Raw genomic sequence first — 23,507 nt, forward strand, 5'->3', positions numbered from 1 at the left:
CCCATTCAAATAATAAGACCAAGGGCTTGTCAATATTACTGGAGAGGGATTTGCAGTTCCAATTTGATGCCCTTCTAAAAGATCACAAAGGTAAAATGGTTGGTACATGGAGGCAACATTCTGGATAGGGAACACATCGCCCTCTCAATATACGGCCCTAAAGAAGATAAAAATGAGTTTTATCAATTGTTTCCCCGTATTGAAAGATTTTCCCCTGGGTTACTGATCATGGGGAGAAATTTCAATGCTAGTCTAGATAAAACCTTGGAAAGGTCCATCTCAAGGCACGTTACTTACGTTACACGACAGACGTTTGTTTAATGTATGCAAGAAACAAAATACCTTTTATTACGGAGTACATCAAACACAATGTAAAATATTTTTTTCCTGACCAGTAGACTTGCTTACAAGAAGGTGCTGTCATCAGGGAGAGATTCACTCCCTGGTAGTGCTGACCTTGGAGTACCCAGCCCCCCAACAATACGGTCTAGGAGTCTCATCAAGATGGCCTTTAAAGAGATTTCACCATTCACCATTACTTCCAAGAAAATAATACTGGGGAACTCTCACTCACCATGACATGGGATGCTGCAAAGGCGGTCCTGAGAGCTCACTTATAGATGCCGTGACCGATAGCATTAATGATCACGCTAAAGGCCATGAGCACCTTGCCCTTCAATGGACAACTCGGACTGCACTATATAGCAAACTGATATTCATCTGGATACTTTAACATAACTTGTACCCCCCCTCTCCACTGTACTCTTGTCATTTCAGAAAGATTATTCCCTCCAACTGTCCAGCGGCACTGGATGAATTAGGCTGCTGCACATACATTTCTTTCTAACAAATAACTGGTCCTGACGAAGCGCCCTTGATCTCCTCCTGAGACCACAAAAGCGCGAAACAAGTTGACCTATGAATATGGCCGTTAGGGACGTATTATCTGTTCAGCTACATAGGGACATAATATCCCTGAGAGCAGCACCACACACTTTGTTTTTAGTAATGACAGATGTACCACCCTTATAAACTTACTCACTCTCTCTCCAGCCATTTTTTAAACCACACTGATGCCTTCACAGCCACTCACACCCACGCATGTATACAGCTTCATCAAAAGATCTCTGATAAAGAGACCCTTCGGGGGACCCGTAGGGAATTGCAGCACCAGCCCGATGAGGAGCAAAGCCCAATGATGAAGCATGACATCCTTCAGGATGTGTGAGGGGATCATGATGAGGACACACTGTCCCCCACATAGAGAATAGCCTACGACTTGAATACTCCTCTTCCTTTCTCTTTTTCCTTAAAGGAACAGTGACTTCCTTGTGACACTTGTCCTGAGAGCTAATCTCACGCACAGTCACATTCCAGAGGTTTGCAAAAGAGGAAACAGGAGCTTGAGTCCCAGGAGCATGTATTTGAACAGCAGCATAACAATGAATGTCTTCCTCATACTTTTTGATCCTTGTGTAACATGCATGGGGAATAAGAGCAAATTTTAATTGGTGAGCAAATTAAATAAAATACTTTATATGGGACAGAAATATTATGAGAAAGGGGGTAAGGCTGATTGTATTTTAGCTCTCAGACTGGGAGCTCTCCTGGCCTGTAACCTTTTACAAAAATTGAAATCCCCGAAGGTACGGTGGAGTTGCATACTCCTGGCATCCTAAAGAGGTTAACAGAGTACTACACTGAATTCTATACTAGGCTAGAGATCCACCTGCGAGATCAGGACCTGTACCTGTCACACTATGAGCCCCAGGTGCTCGATCCAGAGATTGTCTGGACTATAGAGATGCCCATCAAGCCTCAGGAAGTGGCTCTCACCTTCCAGGGGATGCCATGAAATAAAGCGCCTGGCCCAGACTTCATTCCCATGTCATTTTATAAAGTATTTCTGCCCATCTTGGTAGAACTACTAGCTAAATTATTTGATTACATAAGGGAATCCCAGAGGGTCATTGATACAATGCTAGAGAATGCTAGACACGGTGATAAGAATATCTTTGAAACTCGTAAGATCACCTGAGCTGTGGACCCTACTTTCCAGTAACAATTCTTAATAAGGACATTAAAATCTTCATAAAGATCTTGGTCACTAGGTTGAACCAAGTCTGCCCACAGCTACATTCCCCTTCAATCAAGGCTTGCTAGCGGGTGTCATGCTAACGAGAATGCTCGACTGGCAGTGAACTTCCCTGACAAGGCTATTACAAAATCCCAATGGTCCTTCTTCACTTGATATGGAAAAGCACATCAATGTGTCACAACACTTCCCTGATTTGTTGAGAAACAGCGGTTACAACTGAATATCTGGCTCCTCCATGCAGGACTCTTCAGGCCTGACAACCTGTGTGACAATGGTTGAAAGGGAGTATTGGAAGGCCTGTGACTGCCCTTGCCATTTAAGAGAAAAGGAGCTCCCATCTTCCTGTGATATTTTCTTACTCTGCAAGCTAGCTTATGATGTGGCCCCCCCACCGTCCGCTGCCCCCAAAAGGCTTTGTGAAATTTTTCTTCTTGCTATCCCTCTTTATGCTACAATGCATTCATTTGTGATGATGCTCCAAGTCAGCATGTTTGTATTGCTCCGTGATGCTATTCACTTAAACCATGGAATAATGTGTGGGGAAAAAGTGTTTCTTAACCTAAACAGTTGGACTTGCAGACATCAGAATTGTTCTGTGGCCGTTGTCAACACATTTGCGGTGAGGATTTTACCAGCAACAAGCCCAGTATCTTCTCGGTTCAAGTTCTACTCCGTCAACTCACAAATGGGTCAATGCACTTCATTTCACGATCAGCATTATTATTTTTATTCAACAGAACTAGAGTAAAATTGCTAAACACTATAAATTAAGGCTGTATTACGTGTGTTTATATTGTGCACAACAATTCTATTACTCTAGGCACTTAACTAAAAAAGAATATGAAATGGGGCTATGGATGCAATGTAATTAGACATATGATCATGTAACATCTCAGTTCTTCATGAAGGTGGAATGAATGTGAATTAACTCAACATCCAGTCATATTTTCACAACAGTGTCTCATCGCTGTCAAACTGTCATCCAACCCCTTTAGTCTGAATGTGCCTTTGACGGAGTTGGAGAAAATGAAGTTACCTAGGGACGATGTCATGCTGCAGAGTATATTTAAATCAACACAGACTGTACATGGAAGCCAATAAAGAGATTAAAAGGCCGCAGAAGCGCATACCCAACATTTATGTCTGTAATGAGTTTGCATATTTGGCTGACATTTCGAAACTTTAATTGTTTCCATAAACAGAAAGATATTGAATTGTGGGGCTGTAGATACACATGCTATGCATAGACTGTAAAGTAGTCCTCCCAAAAAACGGTGGCCTGCCTGTGGATGTTGTAGTAGATTGAAAGTATACAAAGTAATGCCTGAACAACATTAGCTTATTGTCGAGCCAGTATACCCACACAGTAATGTTTTGTGAAAGTGTGAGATGTGGACCAGGTAGCTGCCCTGCATATGTCAGCTATTCGGATGTTCCACAGGAAGGCCATGGAGTCGAGTGAGCTTCAGGAAGAGTGGGAGAGTCCTCTTAGCTTTAGCACAGCATTTCTGGATGCATTTGTCAATCCTTCTAGTAATGCCTAGCTTGGATAAAGCTTTCCTTTTTGTGGGGTTTAGAGAAAGCAACAAAGTGTTGCCGGGTCGTTCTAAAAGTAGTTTAGTTCTATCAATGTAGTTCATGAGGGCTCGCTTTACGTTCTTAAGTATGGAAAGCTCTTTCTGTAACAGAACCCGGTTGTGGCAAAAGCACAAGGATTTCAATAGATTGGTCAAGGTGGAAGGGATATACCACCGTAAGGAGAAATTTGGTATTGGTTCAAAGGACAAACCTCTCTCTAAGTTCTTTGAAGGAAGGTTCTTCCAGGGTTTATGCCTGTGACTCATTGACACACCCAAGTGAAGTGATAGCAACTAGGAATGCCACCTTCCAAGAGAGGAACTGAAAGTGGCAGGAGTGGAGGGGCTCAAAAGGAGAGCCTTGTAAGTACGATGTTGAGATTCCACTTCAGGTCCGGTGGTAACCGAGGAGGAATGATCCTCTTGAGACCCTCCATGAAAGCTTTAATGACTGGAATTCTGAAGAGAGAGATGCGTATTTTCTAAAGGTAGCCAGCCACAGCAGTCAAGTGTAGACATATGGAGGTGAAGGTGATACCTGCAGATGCAGTAGGTAACAAACAATGTCCTGTGCTGTGGCTTCAAAAGGATCAATGTGCTTGGAGTTGCAGTAGCACACTAATCTTTTTTACTTTGCCACATAGCAGGCACGGGCAGTAGGTCTGCCTGCTTCCTTAACGATCCTCATGCATTCCGGAGGAAGATTGAGGTATCCAACTTCTACGACCTACGGAGCCAGAGCTCAAGGTTGAGCATCCCAGGATCAGGGTGCGTGATTTCTCCATTATTCTGCATGAGAAGGTTCGGCCTGTTGGGGAGCCCCGTGTTGATCCAGAGAGAGTTCGTGCAGAGTTGTGAATCATGGCTGGCGAGCCCATATGGGAGCCACCAGGATGAGAATGAGGGACATCTGCCGAAGCCTCTATACCACAAACGGAAGGAGAGGGAGAGGCGGGAAAGGGTAGGCAAATATCCCTGACCCGTTCATCCATAATGCGTTGTCCATCGATTGTGGGAACCTGGAGGCGAAGTTTGGGCATTTGGTGTTTTCTGCGATTGAGAACAGGTCTATTTCTGGAAAGCCCACCTGCAGAAGTAGCGGAGGAGGACTTGCGTGTGGAGTTCACACTTGTGGACTTGCGGAAGAGGTCAGCAAAGTCGTTATCCATCCCTGGAAGGTACTCGGCTCACAAATGAATTTTGTGATGGAGAGCCCAATCGCCAAATGCTCTGGGATAACTGAGGGTTGTGGTGAGCATGTGACCCCCTGTTTCTGAAGTTAATACACGTTGTCCGTGTGGCTAAGGACACCTTTGCCTATCAGGTGAGGTAGGAAACCTGCAACGCTAGATGGATGACTAGAAGTTCCAAGTAATTGATATGTAGACTGTGTAGTGTGGACTCCCATCGGCCTTGAACAGTCACATTATGTAGCTGGGCACCCATCCAGTAAGGGAGGCATCCATTCTGACGGTCCTCTGCAGAATATGGTCAAGGAAAGGCCGCCAGTTGTCAGAGTTCCACCACTGCAGAGCGTGACCAGTGAGGCAGCCAATCAACATTAGATTGTCCCAATGACCCTCTGCTTGAGACCACTGTTGAGCTAGGCATTCTTGCAATGGACGAAAATGTAACCTGGCATGGGGTACTATGGCAATACAGGAGGCCATCATGCCGAGGAGAAGTATTACTGTTATGACTGTGACTTGTTGATTTGGCTGGAAAAGAGGAAGGTTTGAAAATACTGCACTCGAGCAGAGTTTGGATAGGGCATGCCTACCTCAGTGTTGAGACTGGCCCTTAAATAGAGTTGGATATGGAAGGGCTGGAGGTGGAATTTTGAAGCACTGATGGAAATTATGCAGCATTAACCTGCGGAGCAGATCATTTGTGACTTGTATAGTCTTGTGGCAAGCTGGCAGGTGGCACTCTAGATAAGCCTGTCGCCCAGGTAAGGAAAGACGTGAACGCCCTGTCTGCGCAGGTGTGTGGCCACCACTGCAAGGCAGTTGGTAAACACCCAAGGGGAAGTAGTATATCCGAAGGGGAGTACTTTGAATTTATAGTGTTTTCCGCAGATCACAAATCTGAGATATCGGCGATGTACCGGTATGTGGAAATAAGAGTCCTTCAGGTCGAGAGAGGTCATAAAGTCGCCCTGCTGTAGAAGCGAAATAACATTCTGGAGGGTAACCATATGAAAATGTTCCGATAGGATATATTCATTTAGTGGTCTGAGGTCCAGAATAGGTCTGAGCGACCGATCCCTTTTGGGTATTAGGGAGTACAGGGAGTACACTCCCTTACCCTGCTGATGGTGGGGGACGGGTTCTTTTGCGGAGTGCTTGGACCTCTTCTCTGAGAAGTTATAGGTGTACTGGAAATAGTCTGTGTTTGAGAGGTGGAATGGTGGGATGCGTGGATATGAGCTCCTGACAATAACCATGTTGGGTAATATCAAATACCCACTGGTCTCAGGTGAGGGACTGCCTTGTGGGGAAAAAGCCTTCAATGCAACCCCCTGACCAGTGCTGTGCAGTTGGGGGGCTGTAAGTATCCCCTGGGAGAGGATTGCTGTCCCTAGGTGTGCTGGTAAGACGTGGAGGCTTTGGTGGTTGGGAGCGGGGCGGGGTGGGAGAGGTGGTCTTTGAGTCTCCACGATAGGAAATGGAGCGAAAGGAGCTACGAGGAGGTGTCTGAAGTTCTCCCATCGCCTTAGCTGTCTCTGTATCCTTTTTTTATTTTTCCAACATTTGGTCAACTTATGTCCCAAAATGGTTCTGGCCTTTAAAGGGCATGTTCAGCAGATGCTGCTGAACTTCCAGTTTGGAGCCGAAAATACAAAGCCAGGTGTGCCTAGTAACAAAACGCTAGAATTAACTCCTCTGGTAGCAGTGTCTGAAGCATCAAGGGCACAGCGAATGGTAGTGCTAGATATCTGCTTGCCACCAACCAGAGACTATCTAATGCCCCCCTATTCCTTTATTCCTGAATAAATAGGAAGGCAGATTCTGCAGACTTCAAAAGCCCCAAAGGTACTGTCCGTAAATATTTTGAGGGTGATATCACTAAGTGGTTCATTGCTTTGAGAGAGCCTGTCTTAGTGTCTTAGTAGACAGATCTACAATGAAGCTGTGGAGTTCTACCCTGTGGTAAATGTTCTCAGGAAAGTGCAGGGATAGACTCCTGACACTTAATGAGAAAAATGCTACATCCTATGACCTCATGAAGGGTACCCTGATGGAGGCTTTAGATTCAGCACTGAGGAGTATGAGATCAGATTCAGGGAGGCCAAGAAATTCCAAGGCCAATCCTGGGTAGATTTTGTAGATTACTCAGTGAAAATACTGGGCTTTATAATTTGATAATGAAAGAACATCTTTGAGCAATTGTTTGCAAGAAAAGTTGCATCAATACCAAGTAGACCTGGGGCCAGTTTCTCCCCAACAGTTGGGGAGGAAGGCCGATCATTGGATAAGAACCAGTATCTAAAACTAGATATGGTGGGGGTGACTAAAAGGCACTCTCAGAGAAGGCAGTGGGGCACTCTGATAAAGATAAAAGTAAGGAATCCTATATAGGTCCCCAAACACCTGCCCAGGAGGGCGGGCCCCAAGACAGCTCACGGACCAACACTTAGTACCAAGGTAACAATTGGGATCCGAATAGGGCATGTTGTCACAATTGTCAAAAGACAGGACATCACAACAAGGACCCTAGCTGTCCTGAAATTCAAACCCCTAGTGTGACACCCAGGGTAGCCAGTGTAACTGTTGTAGGTTGTACTATGTAAATGAAGCTCAGTAACACTAATATATTATGTTTAAGAGTTTAATACTCAGAGCAACGAGCCACCGCACCAGGGACTGGCACAGAGAGACATCAACTGACAAATAGTAGAATTGGAACCATGGTAAAGGTACCATGGTAACTTAGCATGTTCTAATGAAGATACATAAAGCATAAGCAAATACAACATTATCTCTTTATTTCCAAAGAAAGAAAGAACAATAAAGCACACTGTGCAAATAAAAGAAATAAAGAAAAAGGGGGAAAGAAATAAGAAAATTTACAAAGTGAAGCAACAGCATAAAGCGTATCTTAAATTTCACAGCATTACAAATAAGAACTTGAAACCAAGGAACTTCAAGGAATTTCAACCAGTTAACGAAGCTTCCAAGGAGGACGAGTTACACGGGTAGACCTCCTCACAGACGGTCCCCCCATGTTGGGAACATGCGCATTGAGACTTACAGGAGGCGGAGCAGGTCTCCATTGAGAACAATTAGCTTCAGATTGAGTGGTCTGGACATCATCACATCTATCCAACTTAACTACTTTACACAGATTCCACCAATGACCCCCCTCCACCATAACAGCATTACCACACACCTTTACGACACGAACAGGTTCACCAAAAGAGTCTGAACCTTTCTTGACTGTTTTATAATTTTTCACACGCACCATATCCCCAGGGCAAACATGGATGTTTTTGGTAGCTTTCTTTTCATTAAACCTGGAAACCATTTTGTCTTGAGCATCCCTAACTCGCAACTGCAACTCATCATCAACAGCAGGCTGTGTAGGAAGCTTATGAGCCACAGTTTTCAACAGCCACGCCGGATAAAGAGCTGACGTGGGCATCCTACCCCTAAGAGATACAAAAGGAGCGACTTTGGTCACAGAATGAGGAGTGGTGCGGTAGAACCAAATCATGGACCTCACAGAACTCTCCACATCGAAATTGTTTCCCTTGGCCCATTTGATGCATTCCACGAGCACACGATTCATTCTCTCAACTTGACCGTTGGTTTGAGGATGTCCCACTGAACTCCTCAAATGCTTAATCCCAGATTCTGATAAAAATTCGTGCATCTCAGCATTAACAAACTGAACACCATTGTCAGATACGAGCGACTCAGGGAAACCTTCTCTCATAAAAATTTCCCTAAGGAAAAGTATGGTAAAGCTGGCAGAGGGATTAGAACAGAATTTCACCTCTGGCCACTTACTGTGAAAATCCATAAGTACAAAGGCAAATCTAAGGTGAGAGGGAAGAAAGTTGAAAGGACCAACTAAATCAATACCTAGTTTTAACCAAGGTTTGGGAGGAAAAGGAATGGGTTGCAAAGGTGGAACAGAAACTTTCAAACCTTTCTCAGACGTCATACATACTATACAATGCCTAACTTTCTCATCCACTTCACTATCCATAGAAGGCCACCAATAGTGTAGCCTTAAACGTCTCTTGGTCATTGTGACTCCAAGGTGTCCTTCATGAGCACTGTCAATCAATTTAACACGTAAATTCAGAGGAGGAACACATCTGTCGTCCCTCATGATAACCCCATCTTCAATAGTGAGTTCCTCAGATACTTTCCAAAAAGGTTGGATGTGTATGGGAAGACTTCTTTCTCTTGGCCAACCTGCCACAATGTAATCCTTGATACTTGCCAAAGTAGCATCAGAGGACATAGCTTCATGCCATTCTCTTTCAGAACATCCACCACACTCCACAGCATCCACAGTGGCTATGAAACAATCTTCTTTATCCTCATCCAAGTCTACAGAATCAGACTCTTTTAAAGGCACTCTTGAAAGAAAGTCGGCTTTACAATTTTCCTTCCCAGGAATGTGTCTAACAGAAAATTGATACTGCAACAATTTTGTAGTGAGACGAGCTATGCGGGGTGTAGCATATTTTATGCGATCACCAGACAAAATGAAAACCAACGGCTTATGGTCAGTCTGAATCATGAACTTCCTACCCCAAATATACGTGCGAAACTTCTCACATGCCCAATAGCAAGCAAGTAACTCCTTTTCGATCACTGAATAATTTATTTAAGGATCTCTTAACACCCTCGAGGCATAACTAATAGTTACCTCCTTCCCATCTATGACTTGGGTGAGCACAGCACCTAATCCATAACTGCTAGCATCAACTGTGATGATACAACTAACACCGGGGTCATAGGCCTTCAAGGCCTTTGCATTCAACAATTCAGATTTAACCAAACTAAATGTTGCCTGACACACTTCATCCCACAGAAAAGGAACACTAGACCTGAGCATATTAGACAAAGATTTCATCTTACTGGCATAATCAGGAATGAAACGTGAATAAAACTCACATAGGCCTAAAAAGGACCTCAACTCATCTTTACTCTTAGGCACCGGACACTCCACTACAGCTTTTACTAACCCTGGCCTAGGAGAAATACCTAAACCTGACACTAAATGGCCTAGAAATTCAACCTCCCTTTTCCAGAATTCACATTTGCTTTTCTTCACCACAACACCCTTAGAGTCGAACCTTTTTAGCACAGATTTAAGAATGACATCATGTTGATCCAAAAACTTGTCAAAAATCAAAACATCATCTTGAAAAATCACAACTCCTACGACATTTTTCAAGATATTTTGCATGATCCTCTGAAAAACGGAGGCAGCAGAAGCTAACCCGAATGCCATTCTGCAAAACTGAAAAGTGCCAAAGGGAGAATTGAACGCAGTGTAATGTCTTGAATCTTCCTCCAGAACAATTTGATGATACGCAGAAGCTAAATCAATTTTGGAAAACCACTGTGCACCTCTCAACTCCTCTAATAAATCACCAATTTTGGGAAGGGGATGTGCATCAACCCAAATTTCTTTATTAAGGCTCCTGAGATCACAACATAGGCGAATTTCATTATTTTTCTTACGTGCAACAACTAAGGGACTGAGCCATAAACTAGATTCAATGGGTTCTATGATACCGTTTTTCTCTAGTCTCTCTAGTTCAATTTTAAGATCAGCTCTTAAGCTAAACGGCACAGATCTAACCTTATGTTTCACAGGGATGGCATCACTCTTAACTTTAATGCGATGTTTGAATCCTACAATTTCACCAAGGGTATCTGAAAACACCTTAGGAAACTCCTTCTCTAATGATGATGTATCAGGCATATCTAACACTACAAGTACCTGTTCTTTTGCTCCTGGTCGTAATAACATGCCAAAGAGACCCTGGTGGTACCACCCCAAAATGTTTAAACCACGCACAGCCACATATATCTTGCCCTGTATCCTCCTATCCTTGAATTGTAAGATGTCTTCAATAAAACCCTCTAATACTATTTTGAGACCCTCATATGAGACTGGTGCTCTGTCTGGAGGAAATAACTCTCTATTAGACCACGACTGCTTAAACAATTCCTGAGAAATCATAGTTATCCTGGCACCAGAATCTACTAGAAGTTTTAGACAAACTTCTCCTACAAAAATGTCTACATAAGGATCTACGCATTCCTCTGGATTACCCGTGACTATGCCCTCGTCCGTGACAGTGACAATCATGTCTTTAAACTCATTCACTAATTCACTCTCTGAATCACGCTCATTTTCCAACACACAACTGACCTTCTCAGGTTTACTCAGGTTGGCTTGACAAATTTTGGCCAGGTGACCAAACTTCCCACATTTGTAACACTTAGCGTTTTTTCCAGGACAATAACTATTTTCTTTAGAGTGCGTGGGATAACCGCACCTGTAACACATGTTTTTCTTGGAAACATTCCGCTCATTAAACTTTTCCTTTTTTTGAAAATTGAATCTAGAAGTGGGAGACACAACAGCATTCACATTCTCCTTATGCACATCAGTTTTCCCTAGCTCCTTAATTGACGTTTGAGCTAACTCAAGACTCTTTGCCACCTTGATAATTTCCTCTAATGAGGGATTGCCCATGGTGAGTAATTTTTGTTGAATGTGCTTATCACTACAGTGAGCAATAAATTGATCCCTCACTAATTGATCTTTAAAATCACCAAACTGGCATTCTGCACAGAGCTTACGTAAAGCACTCAGATAAGAATCGACATCTTCACTTAGTAATTGCGCTCTTTTAAAAAACTTGTGCCTTAGTACAACCAAACTTGGTTGGACATCAAATTTGATGACAAGTTTCTTAATGGTTACTTGATATTCATCCATAACCTCACCTTCCGTAAGTATCAAATCAGGTAAATGTTTGTATACTTCCCTCCCTTCAAATCCCAAACAATTTAAGAGTAAGATTTTTTTTCTTTCCGGTCTGTATCTAGAAGCACCAATGGCACCAATATAAGTCTCAAACCCATCAAACCATTGTCTCCACTGAATTTGAGGGGTACCTGGATTTTCTAGAAAAGGAGGAGGTTGGTTAACCGTTTGCATTTTTACTCACAAGTGGTGAATCAGTAATAAAACTTAAAAACCGTTTTGTCACTATAAACTAATAAGCACCTAAATCAGATTAAACTAGTTACTGGTGTCAATTAGGTTGTAAGTGTCAAACATTTACTGTTGTTAAATAATGAATAAGTCCAAGGGATTTAGTTCTGCTAATAAACAAAATGTTAAAACAGAAAAAAACGTGACACTCCCCTTTGTTTTGTAACCCTCTCACTTCTTCACCGGCGATGTTGCAGATTGAAGTGTTTTTGTTCGTAATGTGGATTTCTAAAAAAAAAAAGCGCTCGACAGAGATATGGGCCGCGTTGATATCTGTCACAACAAATCTTGAAATTACTGGAATGACGCTTCACAAGAAGTTTCGTGATGCGTGAGGCAGAGGACGCGTCAAATCAGCCAATCCGAACGTTCTTTCAGTTTCAGTGACGCGTTGTCAGATCGCCAATACTTGCAGCGCGTTCCAACACGTCATCATTTGTTGGGGAGAGACAGGAGAAGATGATCTCTCCGTAACGAAATCGGAGTAACTGCCACTCCTGTCGAGGTAAGCTGGTGAAAGCGTATAAGTTGAAAACACTTCACTTTAGCGGAATTTTACTTGAAAGATATTATTACGGTGGCACACGCAGTGAATTATAGTTAAGTGCCACGAGTGATTTGTGTAGAAAGTTCAAAGTTATAATGACAGGAGCATTGACCCGCACCTCGACCTCCTCACCTTTATAAATGTAGAATAAATCTGCCGCTGGGGAAAGTTAATTCCCTTCGAAGGTTACTGCCGCCGGAGGAGGGAGTAGGGTGAATAATTAGAAACGCTGTCAATTCTTCTTTTCTTCAAGTCGATTTTCGTGAATAAATGAAACTCGAAGCAGTGGCTCGCTTTCTTCCTCAAGTATCACTGGTCCTCGTCGCCAAAATTATGTTGTAGGTTGTACTATGTAAATGAAGCTCAGTAACACTAATATATTATGTTTAAGAGTTTAATACTCAGAGCAACGAGCCACCGCACCAGGGACTGGCACAGAGAGACATCAACTGACAAATAGTAGAATTGGAACCATGGTAAAGGTACCATGGTAACTTAGCATGTTCTAATGAAGATACATAAAGCATAAGCAAATACAACAGTAACCTTTGAGGGTGGTTCCTCAGAGGAGGAAATCCTCTCAGCCTTCAACTGGAGAGTGGGCCCAAAAGGGGAGTTGGAGATTTCAGAGGGGAGTAGACACTTCCACCACCTACTGGTGAATGGAATCCCAACCCCTGCCCTGAGAGATACCCAAGCCAGTCACACAGTTGTGCATGACAGGCTGGTTCTCCCCAGCCAGTACATCCCCGGACAGACAAGAAGAGGACCATTCCAAGGGGAGTCACTGTGAAGCCTGTTGCTGTACTGACCCTAGAGTTAGATGGGTTCCTTAGTTGGAGATAGGTGGTAGTCAGTAAAGACCTTACCCTTGAAGGTCTCCTTGGAAATGACCCCCCCAGAGGTTGGTCTGAGCCAAAGTGAGGTACTGGTGCAGTGACAGGCCTCACCCAAGGAATCTGGAGGGGCTGAACTGGCAGCTAGTGCAGATAAGCCCCAAACGAAGAAGCTAAAAAAAGAAAAAGTGTAGGAAAGGTGGCAACTGTTAGCCACAGCTCAAGTGAGCCCAGGAGATACTACACCAGTAGGGGAGAACTCCAAAGTGGACTGTGAGGACGGCAGGAGCCGGAGAGTACAAACGGCTCGAGGGTGTATTGAGAGGGGAGGGAGGGTTGACACTGATTTCTGAAACGGGGAGGAGGGCGGAACGGGCACTGAACCTTGAGCACCCAATCTGTGAACCTTGAGCACTCAATCTGTGAACCTTGAGCAACCAATCTGTGACCATGCATGGACAACAAAACCCAGACTTACCCCTCCCTTGTATAAAAGGTGTTGGGCATATCATTGACCATTCAACCCCCCCCTATTGCGGGCACTAGCAATCCATTGAGCACTGAGGTGTGGTGAAGGGACAACTCGACTGCATTGTATTAAGACCTCATTCTTACGGTTCCCTTTTGTCCTTTTTCCTTCACTCCTATGAGCCTCTGGGGCAACCACCCCGGTCCAGAGGAAGCAGGAAGCAAAACACCTTTGCCCACATCCAGCCCTTCCAGCTCACCGACATCATCTGAAGAAGACGAAGGACCACTAGGACATCCCTCACGCCCTATTGCAACGTCATCCGTTGTCAATAAACCATTTCCTAAACCCTTACTGCAGCCTCCACGCCTGTTTATCAAACCCGCCCTCCCACATGGACACCAGTGAAGCCCTACCTGACCCACAAAAATACCTGACTATTCAAGCAACTGTTCAGCCCGAGTTGGTCGCTCCTCGGCTGACAGAAAAGAGCTGAAGTAGGGTGCTCACTACCAGAAATGGTGATCCCCCCCCACTCTAAAATATCAGGCAGGCATCCTGATCCCAAATAAGCCTGTAAATTAGCCCCTTTACCAGCCAGTGAAGAGCTACGGGTGCGATGGGGTACTTCGCTCAGATGCTCAGAGCCCATAGCCGGCCTGACCCTGGGCTATCAGGAATAAAAGACCTCAACCACCAGGGTTGGGCCCAGCAGCTCCTGCTTGTCCCTCTGAAAGAGGTTCTGGCAACTTCCAGGGTGTACGTGTGGAATTGGCCATTTCCAATTTAACCCAGTAACAAGTACAATTTTTGTGCACAAAGTCTGAATACATAAATAATGGAGAATACAGGGTTGGGAATATACCTACATTTATGTAGATTAGATGAAAGATCTAGGTAGGGATAGAGGGTGATGGGTTCCCAAAGATAGGGAAGTCTTTGTTGATTTCATTAAGGACCAGTATGAAACACTAGGTGAAAGGAAAGAAGCTGTGGTAGACTCAGGGAAGGGAACCATGTTAGAAGCCCAGGAGGAGGGCATTGTGGAATCAGGCTCTCTGGTCCACATCGCACAGATCTTTCCCAGACACATGCACAACGTGTACTTTCAAGAGTTTCCCAGATATACTCCGCCCTCTAGTTTTGAGAAGGTCGGAGGGGAGTACACCACCTTGAGATTCTAGGGTACCACTGTGACCAATTCAAGGAGTATATCTCGAGGTTGGTTTAAATGTGGCAGAAACCCTGACCTTGAAGTTGGCTCTCCAGAAGGCTAAATGAGAGCAAGTGGAAAAGGCCAGGGAGTTTGAGAGGTAGAAGCAGAGACTAGCTCACCAGTAACAAGAGGAGTGGAGGCGTGAGAGACAGGAGGAATGGGCACGTGAGGAGACATTGAGAGAGAGGGAAGTGAAACAGGAAGAGCAGGCGGAGACGGAAAAGGCAGCCCTAGGGAGAGACGCTTAGGTTGGCAGCCATGACAACGTCATCTGGGATAAGTGACTGTACCTCCGGCTAGGTTGTGTCTAAGGTTCCAAGAGATCTTGTTCAAGTGTATGTGGAAGGTCGGAAAATCTTGGAATGGTTTGTGAGCTTTGCGGCCACTTGTAAGGCACATCTTTAAATAAGGTATCTAAGGCGCTGCCTTAATCTTAATGTGGCGCTTCCCTTTGGAAGAGCCAGTCATCATTGGAAGGATGCTATTGGCAAACTAGATGGTCTATGAGTGAATAAAGAAAGCTCTAATTAGGAGGTATGGGCTGAAGTCAGCTAAGTACCATCAAAAGTTCAGGGAATGCAAGAGAGTGGATGATGTTCTGATAGAGACACTGATTCAAGGAGTATTGAGAGATTGGAATGAGTGGGTGAGAGGGATGGAGACCAAGGATTTTCAGCCCCTTAACCAGTTGATGGTGCCAGTGACTCAACGAGGAGTGCTCTACCCCACTTAGGAAATACCTGTCAAATCAGATAGAGAAGGATCCAGAGGAGCTTGCAGTGTTGATAAGTTATAAGTTAACAGGGAGAAAAGGGGGCTTTACCAGTGCAATTCTAAGCTAAAGGGGGAGAGCCGTCCTCCCCAGTCTGGGGTTAGAGGGCAAGGATAAATCCCATGTGACCAAGGAGGGCCGGGACATATAGGAATGGTAATGGTGTGTCCTGTAAGGAGCTTCATAAGAAGGGAGGACAGGCAAGTTGTTCCAAATTCAAGGTGGTGACTTGATACATGTACCACTAAGTGGGACACTTTAGGTGAAAGACCCTGGTCCAGCTGCACCTGTGATTGCGGGTGTGGTTAACGCAGGTGAGTGGACCCGGAAGGGGCAGTCTGCGTTCAACCTAAATGCTATGTACATTTTGGAGAGGGACCGAGATGTTCTGAAGCACATTCACCCTAAGACGATGGGGTTTGTACAGGAACTTAGTAACAACAGAAGGAAAGTGCATAGCCTGAAGGATACTGGAGTTTCCGCACAATGATTGGAGAAAGGACCTTAAGCCGGAAGAGATTCTTCATGGTTCCAAGGATACCGGTTTTGGTAGCCAGTGGTGAGGGCATGGAGTAGCCACTGCAAGAGAACATCAAGGTGGCCATAGTCAATGTTGGATTAAGGGAAAAGCTACTAATAATTTCAGCAATGATCTGATTGCTCCTGGCTCAGTGCCAGGAACAGAAGCTGTTCATTATGTGGGTGGGATCGGTACCTCAGTCATTGGTTGGGAGAATACTTTTAGACTTGTCACACGAGGTTGTAAGGAAGGTGGGGTGTAAGGTTTAGTGATAGGCATTTGTTACAGCTCCTGAGGTGGGCAGTGGGTAAAGACATGCAACCAGCACACTTATGGCAGGCACCGTCACAGATCAAGAATAGGGAGGCTTGACCCTTCAAATACTTTCATGGAACACCAATGGCCTAGGCAACAGAGTGAAATGGGGGATTGTGATGAAATTCTTGACTAGACATGAACCAGATAATGTTTTGCTGCAGGAAACTCACTTGATGGGCATCAAATACAGGTTTCTAAATTAAGGTAGACAAGTTAGTGGCTCAAGCTGGGTTTTCTGCATGTTCCCCGGGGGTTGGGGATTTTAGTTTGCAGGTCCCTTCCTCCTAAGGTCACAAAACCATGAGTGGTGGCAGGGGTGTTAGGAAGCAGTAAGTGGGCGATGAAACTAGATACGTTTGGCGATAGCCTCATTCTACCTCCCACCTGGCCTACAAACAAATGGGTTGGACAAGCTGGTGGAATAGATAGCAAAACTCCCAGATAACCCCTTAATAGACGGAGGTGACCTTAACTTATTGGTACAGGGCTATCTAGAAAGAGGGACCCTGTTGGGTCAGAGTCCTAGAACCGATATGGATCAGCTCATTTTTCTGGGGATAGCAGACTTGGAAGGAGAAGCACCCAGAGCTGTCCCAGTACTTCTATGTTTCTAACTCAATGTGATCTATGTTGAGGTTAAAATACCTCATGGTGTCGCAGCATCAGGTGGGTCACTTCCATGACACAAGATATTTCCCGAGAGGCATCTCAGTTCTTTTTCGCCTGCTTACAACTCTTCGGACTGCCCTTTGACACACATGGGTGGGTTGGAGACTGGACCCTTGAGAATTAATTAATTTGGAACACGAGGAAAACGATTGTGGAAGCCACTGCCTAAACTTCAATTACAACAATGGGAAGGTGAAGTCTAGGCAGGACCTGTGGGAGGCCTATAAAGCACTGATAAGGGGCGGGGGCCAGATTGTTCATGGGCAAAAAGGAAAGAAAGGAAAAAGGAATGCAAAGAATAGGAAACTATATTGGTACACTTGGAGGCAGTTTACGTGACATTTTCCACCTTGGAACTAGCCCAAAGCATAGAAAAATAACAGGAAGTTGACCGATTCCTAGCCCAGAAGGAAGCGACGGAGCAATAGGGCATGGAAAGGTAGGCTGGGCAATAAGATTGCTGGCATGGGTGGTGCACAAAGAGGAAGGGCAGAAGTAGCTATATAAAGTACACAGAGGATGGGCTCTAGGTCAAGAAGTCAGATGATATTGCACACGTATTTGCTAATTACTTAGGTGGCCTATACTAGTCGCAAACGGAGATGGATCTGGAAGTCCTGGGTGGCTTTGTTAGGGAGATCCTAGTCTCGTTGCTCGGGACGATGCCCGGGGATCCCTTGAGACCAACATAATGGACATCGAGATCTTGGAGACCTTGACCCAGGTGAAATGTAGAAGGTCCCCAGGCTTAAGTGGGCTACCTCCAGAATTCTTTAAATATGTGCCATCACGGATCGTGCAGCCCCTTGGTGCCTTGTTTGGTAAAGCCAAGGTGAAGGAAGTTCTCCCAAGAGTCTTACAACCAGCCATTATTATTCTTACCTACAAGAAAGGGAAACCACCAGAAGACTGTCTTGTAGCGGCCAATATCACTTCTTAATATAGAAACTAAAGTGCTGGTGAAAGTCTTAGCGTATCGTATGCTATGGAATGTTGATTCTCTTGTTGACCCCGACCAATCAGGTCTTATGACTTAGATGGCGACGAGGCACAATCTTAAGTGCCTAGTGCGTACAGACTGCATAAGGGAACTGGTGAGACTGTTGGCCCTAGATGCTGAAAAAGCATTCAACTAGGAGTGGCCCTACTTGATGGCAGGCCCTAGTAAAGTGGGTTTTTTCGTGTCGGTCTTCAAATGGGTAAACTGCTCTATAGGGATCCAATTGCCTGAATCAGGCTCAATGGCACGTGATGGCTTAATTTAAACTTGGCAGGGAAGCAAGGCAGGGTTGTCAGCTGTCCACCCTGGTATTTGCTGTGGCAATTGTGTGATATATATATATATCCAGGAAAGGTTAGACCCTTTATTATACTGGCAGAGATGAGCGGACACACGAAGTGGGGCTGTAGGACCAGTCCCACTTGGCAGGTGTGTGGTAAGTCAGGAGGGAAGACAAAGGCACTGTTAGTGCCTCTACCAGTTGTAGGTGTTCCATTAAAGCGGGTGGGACTAGACACAGTTGGCCCATTTGACCACTCCTCACAATTAGGCTAGAAGTGCATCTTGATTTTGGTAGGTCATGCCATTAGGTACACTGTGGCAGTACCTCTGCTGGAGGTAGGGAGAGCTCTCCTGGGGATTTTTGCTAGAGTCAGAGTTCCAAGGATGGTAATCACAGGCAAAGAGACCAATTTCATCTAGTCTTACCTGAGATAGAGCTGGGAGCATGGTTGTGTGACATACGACTCCTCCACAGCATACCATCCACCACCCAATGGTTTGATGGAGCAGTTTAAAAAGACATTGAATAGCACAATGGGAATTCTGTCAGAGAATCTCAGGAGGAAGTGGGATCTTTTCCGGTCATGTCTCTTGTTTGCTTATTGACAGATTTCACAGAATTGGGTAGGGTTCAGTCTCTTTAAGCTTCTGTATGGACATTCAGTTCAGGGTCCACTCACCTTAGTCAGAGAAGGGTGAAGGAACCTGAGAGTCTCTGCAGAAGGATGTGGTGCACTATTTGATTGGCCTCAGGAAGTTGATAGTGCAACACATGAGTCAAGTAAAGGCAAACATTCAGGCTATCCAAGCTCTGATGAACAACCAGTACAATAAAAATACAAAAAAAACACCGACTGGGTATCAGGAAGGTCAGAAGATGTTGGTGCTAAAACCCATTTGTCCCAGGGCTCTGGAAGACAAATGGTGTTGGTCATACAAGATAGTTCAACACTTTTCTGAAATAAACATTTTGATGGACACAGGTGCCACAAGGGAACCCAAGAGGGACTAGAGCCTTACCTCCGGAGAGATTACACAGTGAATATCATGGCTATGGGAGAGGAAAATGAGGAAATCAGTGAGCCTCTACAGGACTTATTGTATAGTAACATGAGGGATGGCACTGTGGAAGAGGTTCAGTTAGGCCCTGGGTTAACATTTGAGCAGCAGAGAGAGTACAAGAAATGGTTTGCCAGGAAAGGGCAGGATGTACAGAATGCCTGACTGGGTTCAGTGATGCATTAAGGTGAAATTGACAAAATGTTAGACCTGGAGGTCATTGAGAGATTTCGTAGTCTGTGGTCTAGTCCTGTGGTGCTAGTACCAAAGCAAGGGTCAACTGATGTGTGGTTCTCTTTGGACTACTGACTCCTCAATAAGGTGACAAAGTCCGATGCCCTTCCAATCCCAAGAGCAGATGAACTAGTTGATCGGTTAGATGCTGCAGAGTACTTGCAAACACATCAATGATGGACAGAATGTGGATCAATGTCACACATTCACCCCAGTCCAAAGATCTGGGCCCAAATCCATCGTTTTTCCACTCCACACCACCCTGGGTTAGACAATGGCGATATGCAAATCAGCACTGACCCTGTGCCCCATGGGAACAGTCCAGTCCGAACTACAAAAGCCATGTCCTTCCCAGAACGGAAACAAGCATCCGAGGACCGGCTCGGATGCTTTTTTCCGTTCTGGGAAGGACATGGCTTTTGTAGTTCGGACTGGACTGTTCCCATGGGGCACAGGGTCAGCGCTGATTTGCATATCGCCATTGTCTAACCCAGGGTGGTGTGGAGTGGAAAAACGATGGATTTGGGCCCAGATCTTTGGACTGGGGTGAATGTGTGACATTGATGCACATTCTGTCCATCATTGTTGTGTTTGCAGTTACCGCTCTAAGTGTACTGGGGATGCTCAGACGTGAGTCCCAGTTACTCCACACCACTGGAATCAAGCTAGCCGGGCTGAAGAGAGGTGTTACCTCGAAACCGGGCCGGTCCTCGGATGCTTGTTTCCGTTCTGGGAAGGACATGGCTTTTGTAGTTCGGACTGGACTGTTCCCATGGGGCACAGGGTCAGTGCTGATTTGCATATCGCCATTGTCTAACCCAGGGTGGTGTGGAGTGGAAAAACGATGGATTTGGGCCCAGATCTTTGGACTGGGGTGAATGTGTGACATTGATCCACATTCTGTCCATCATTGTTGTGTTTGCAGAGTACTTGAGCACATCTGATTTGACCGGTGGATACTGGCAAATCACTTTGGCATAAAGTGCCATGGAGAATACTGCATTTTCTACACCAGAGGAACTGTAGCAGTTTAAAGTATGCCCTTTGGGTTGAAGAGCACTTCTGCTACTTTTCAGCATTAAGTGAACCATGTTCTTGTTAGGCTGGAAGACTTCTTTGTGGCCTACCTGACACTGCGGTATTTAGCAATTCATGGCAGAACCATCTGAGACACCAAGGGTAGGTGTTAGCATGGATGAGGGTGGTGAAAATGACCATTAAGGCAAACAAGTGTCAGGTGGGGCCAGTTCTCTGTGGTCTACCTGGGACCTAAGATGGGGAAAGGGAAGATCCGCCCAGTTGATGCCATAATTCAATCTATGATGGAATGGAAAGTGCCTATTCCCCAGACTGTACAGAGGGCCCTTTTAGGACTCACCGGGAATTACAGGAACTTTGTTGCAAACTATGGGAGTATAGTTGCCCTATTGACTGCTTTGAACTCCCATAGGCAGCACAGAAAATTGACCTAGACTAAGGGGTCTCAAAGGGCAGGATACCTCTGACAAGGGAGTTGGACCTGTTTGACAAAGGTAGAGAGTACCTAGTATCCTTCATTAGAAGATCAGTACCCAGGAAACAGAACTGGATGGCTGTTGATAAAAAGTGCTTTGGGATACTATGAGCCTTGCATAAGTTCTGCCCTTACTTGTTTGTCAATAGGCTTGCATTGCAAACAGATTATAAGCAATTGAAGTGACTGATGACTATGAAGGGTGAAAATCCCAAGATGTTTGGATGCTCTATTTGCAATGATTTGATTTTGTAGTGAACAACAGAGCTGGATCGAGCCACTGGAATGCTGATGGGTGAAGCATACAGTGTTTTTGTAATATTGATCAGTAGAGTGAACCAGCCTTTTTACCTTTCGCTTGAGTGGGCCCCACCCGGCCCACTTACGTAAAGTTTCACTGCTGTGTTCTTAAGTCACCATTGGCCTACATGGTGTTAGCATGCAGAACTGCATAGCGCAAGTGTGCGTGCAGTGAAAAGAGATTTGTGGATTGCCTGCATATTCTCTCGCTGATAAAAAAAATTCTCTCTCGCTCTCTCCCATGAGCCATAATGGCACACGTGGTTGCATATGCATGCTAGGATGTAAGTGAGACTGTGAAGGGCACAATACTTGGTTGCCTGCATGCCTGTATTTTTCTGTGTGCGCAAAGATGTAAGCGTGCTTTTGAAGGGCACAACACATGGAAGTTTCTGGCTTCCTAACTGGGAGACCCAGGGGTAGCAGGAGGACATGCAATAGATGATCCCTCCCCTCCTCCCTCCCCCTTCCCCCTCCCTCTCTCCCCCCTATAGGTTTATGGATTGCTGTATTCCTGAGAGCTGGGTGGGACACAAACAGGAGGAAGGAAGAGTCAGGATCTTTGTGCACTTCAAAAGTATTCTATGATTATAAGAGAGGTCACTGGTCAAAGGGTCCAAGACACATTTCAGGAAGGGAGTGGGCTGATGAAGGAACCATAATGAGTAGGGCTTCAGGACATTGTTAAACTTTTGATGCAGTTATCAGTGAGGCGTGTAGGAGAGTAGGGTCTGCTATCCTATGGTCACCCCAAATTTTTGCTTTTGCTTCACTGGTTTATGACTTAATGTGGCTGTGGGCCTGCTAATCAGACCCACAGCCTGCTGTTCTCTCTCTAAATTGTTACCCATGTACTTTAGGTGCATAACGAAATTGGAACTGGTTCACCTTATTGGCCCCTGTAACAGTGTACCCAGGTACCCAGGGCATAGGTGCTTCCAAGGCCTACCAGGGGCTGCAGCATGTATTATGCCACCCCTGGCCTGGCTTCCATATTTGACACAACTGGCTGATCACTCAGCTGGGGTAAGTCGGTGTAACCACCCCTTACTTAGGTGTAGTATGCCTATACCTAACCTAAAATGGACACATATGTTCCTATCAGTCACTCCTATGGAAGGCCTCATCAATCCTGGAGGCAGAGTGCTTGGAAATATGTGAGATGGTGCTCTGGCATGAGCTGAGCCTGTCTGCAGCTTTCGGAACCATGTCCTTTAGCTGTTTTCATGATATTGCCATACCATATACTCTTAAGTGCATTATAATCCTCGCAGTTAAATGCTATCTTAGGTTTGGCTTTATCAAAACATGTCAAGTAAGGTGTCATACCAATTGGAATACTACCCCCTCGCCAGTTCTGGCGACGGGGGTAGCATTCCACCCTTCTAGAGGGACACGACATGTACCTAGCCTGAACCCCGGTTAAAGTTAAACAGAGCCTCAGCATCACAAAATGGATGCTGCCACCACAGACACAAGTCTGACCTCCTGCTGCTGGGAGTCCTTCCAGCGAGGGCAGCTTGGACAAAGGGTTTCCTGCCTTGGGAGGTGCTAGCACCACCCCAGACAGGATTTTGTGTATTGGGTAGGACAGGGCTGAATAGAATCAGACATGCCTGGGGCACACAAGGTGTCCCCGTGCATAGACCAGTTCAAACCGGTGCTGGGGCCTTCCAGCCCCAGTCCTGGCGCGAAACTGGACAAAGGAAAGGGGGTGTAGCCACCCCCCTTCCTGGTCCCACCCAGAGGAGGGACCTAGTAGGTGATCCGGCCCCCCAGATTCGAATAAGAGTGGGAGCTGTGTCCTGAGACTTCAGATCATCCTGAATCAACTTGAAATA

General features: G+C 45.3%; 1 protein-coding gene across 1 annotated transcript in view; it reads right to left on the reverse strand.

The window, feature by feature from the left end:
• The window catches only part of NOL7 (nucleolar protein 7), a 130,821-nt gene that overhangs the window by 78,979 nt on the left and 28,335 nt on the right, over positions 1-23,507 (reverse strand). The gene's annotated exons all lie outside the window — the stretch shown is intronic.

This window comes from Lissotriton helveticus, chromosome 4_1 (assembly GCF_964261635.1).
Source record: "Lissotriton helveticus chromosome 4_1, aLisHel1.1, whole genome shotgun sequence".
In the NCBI taxonomy this organism is placed as follows: Eukaryota; Metazoa; Chordata; class Amphibia; order Caudata; family Salamandridae; genus Lissotriton; species Lissotriton helveticus.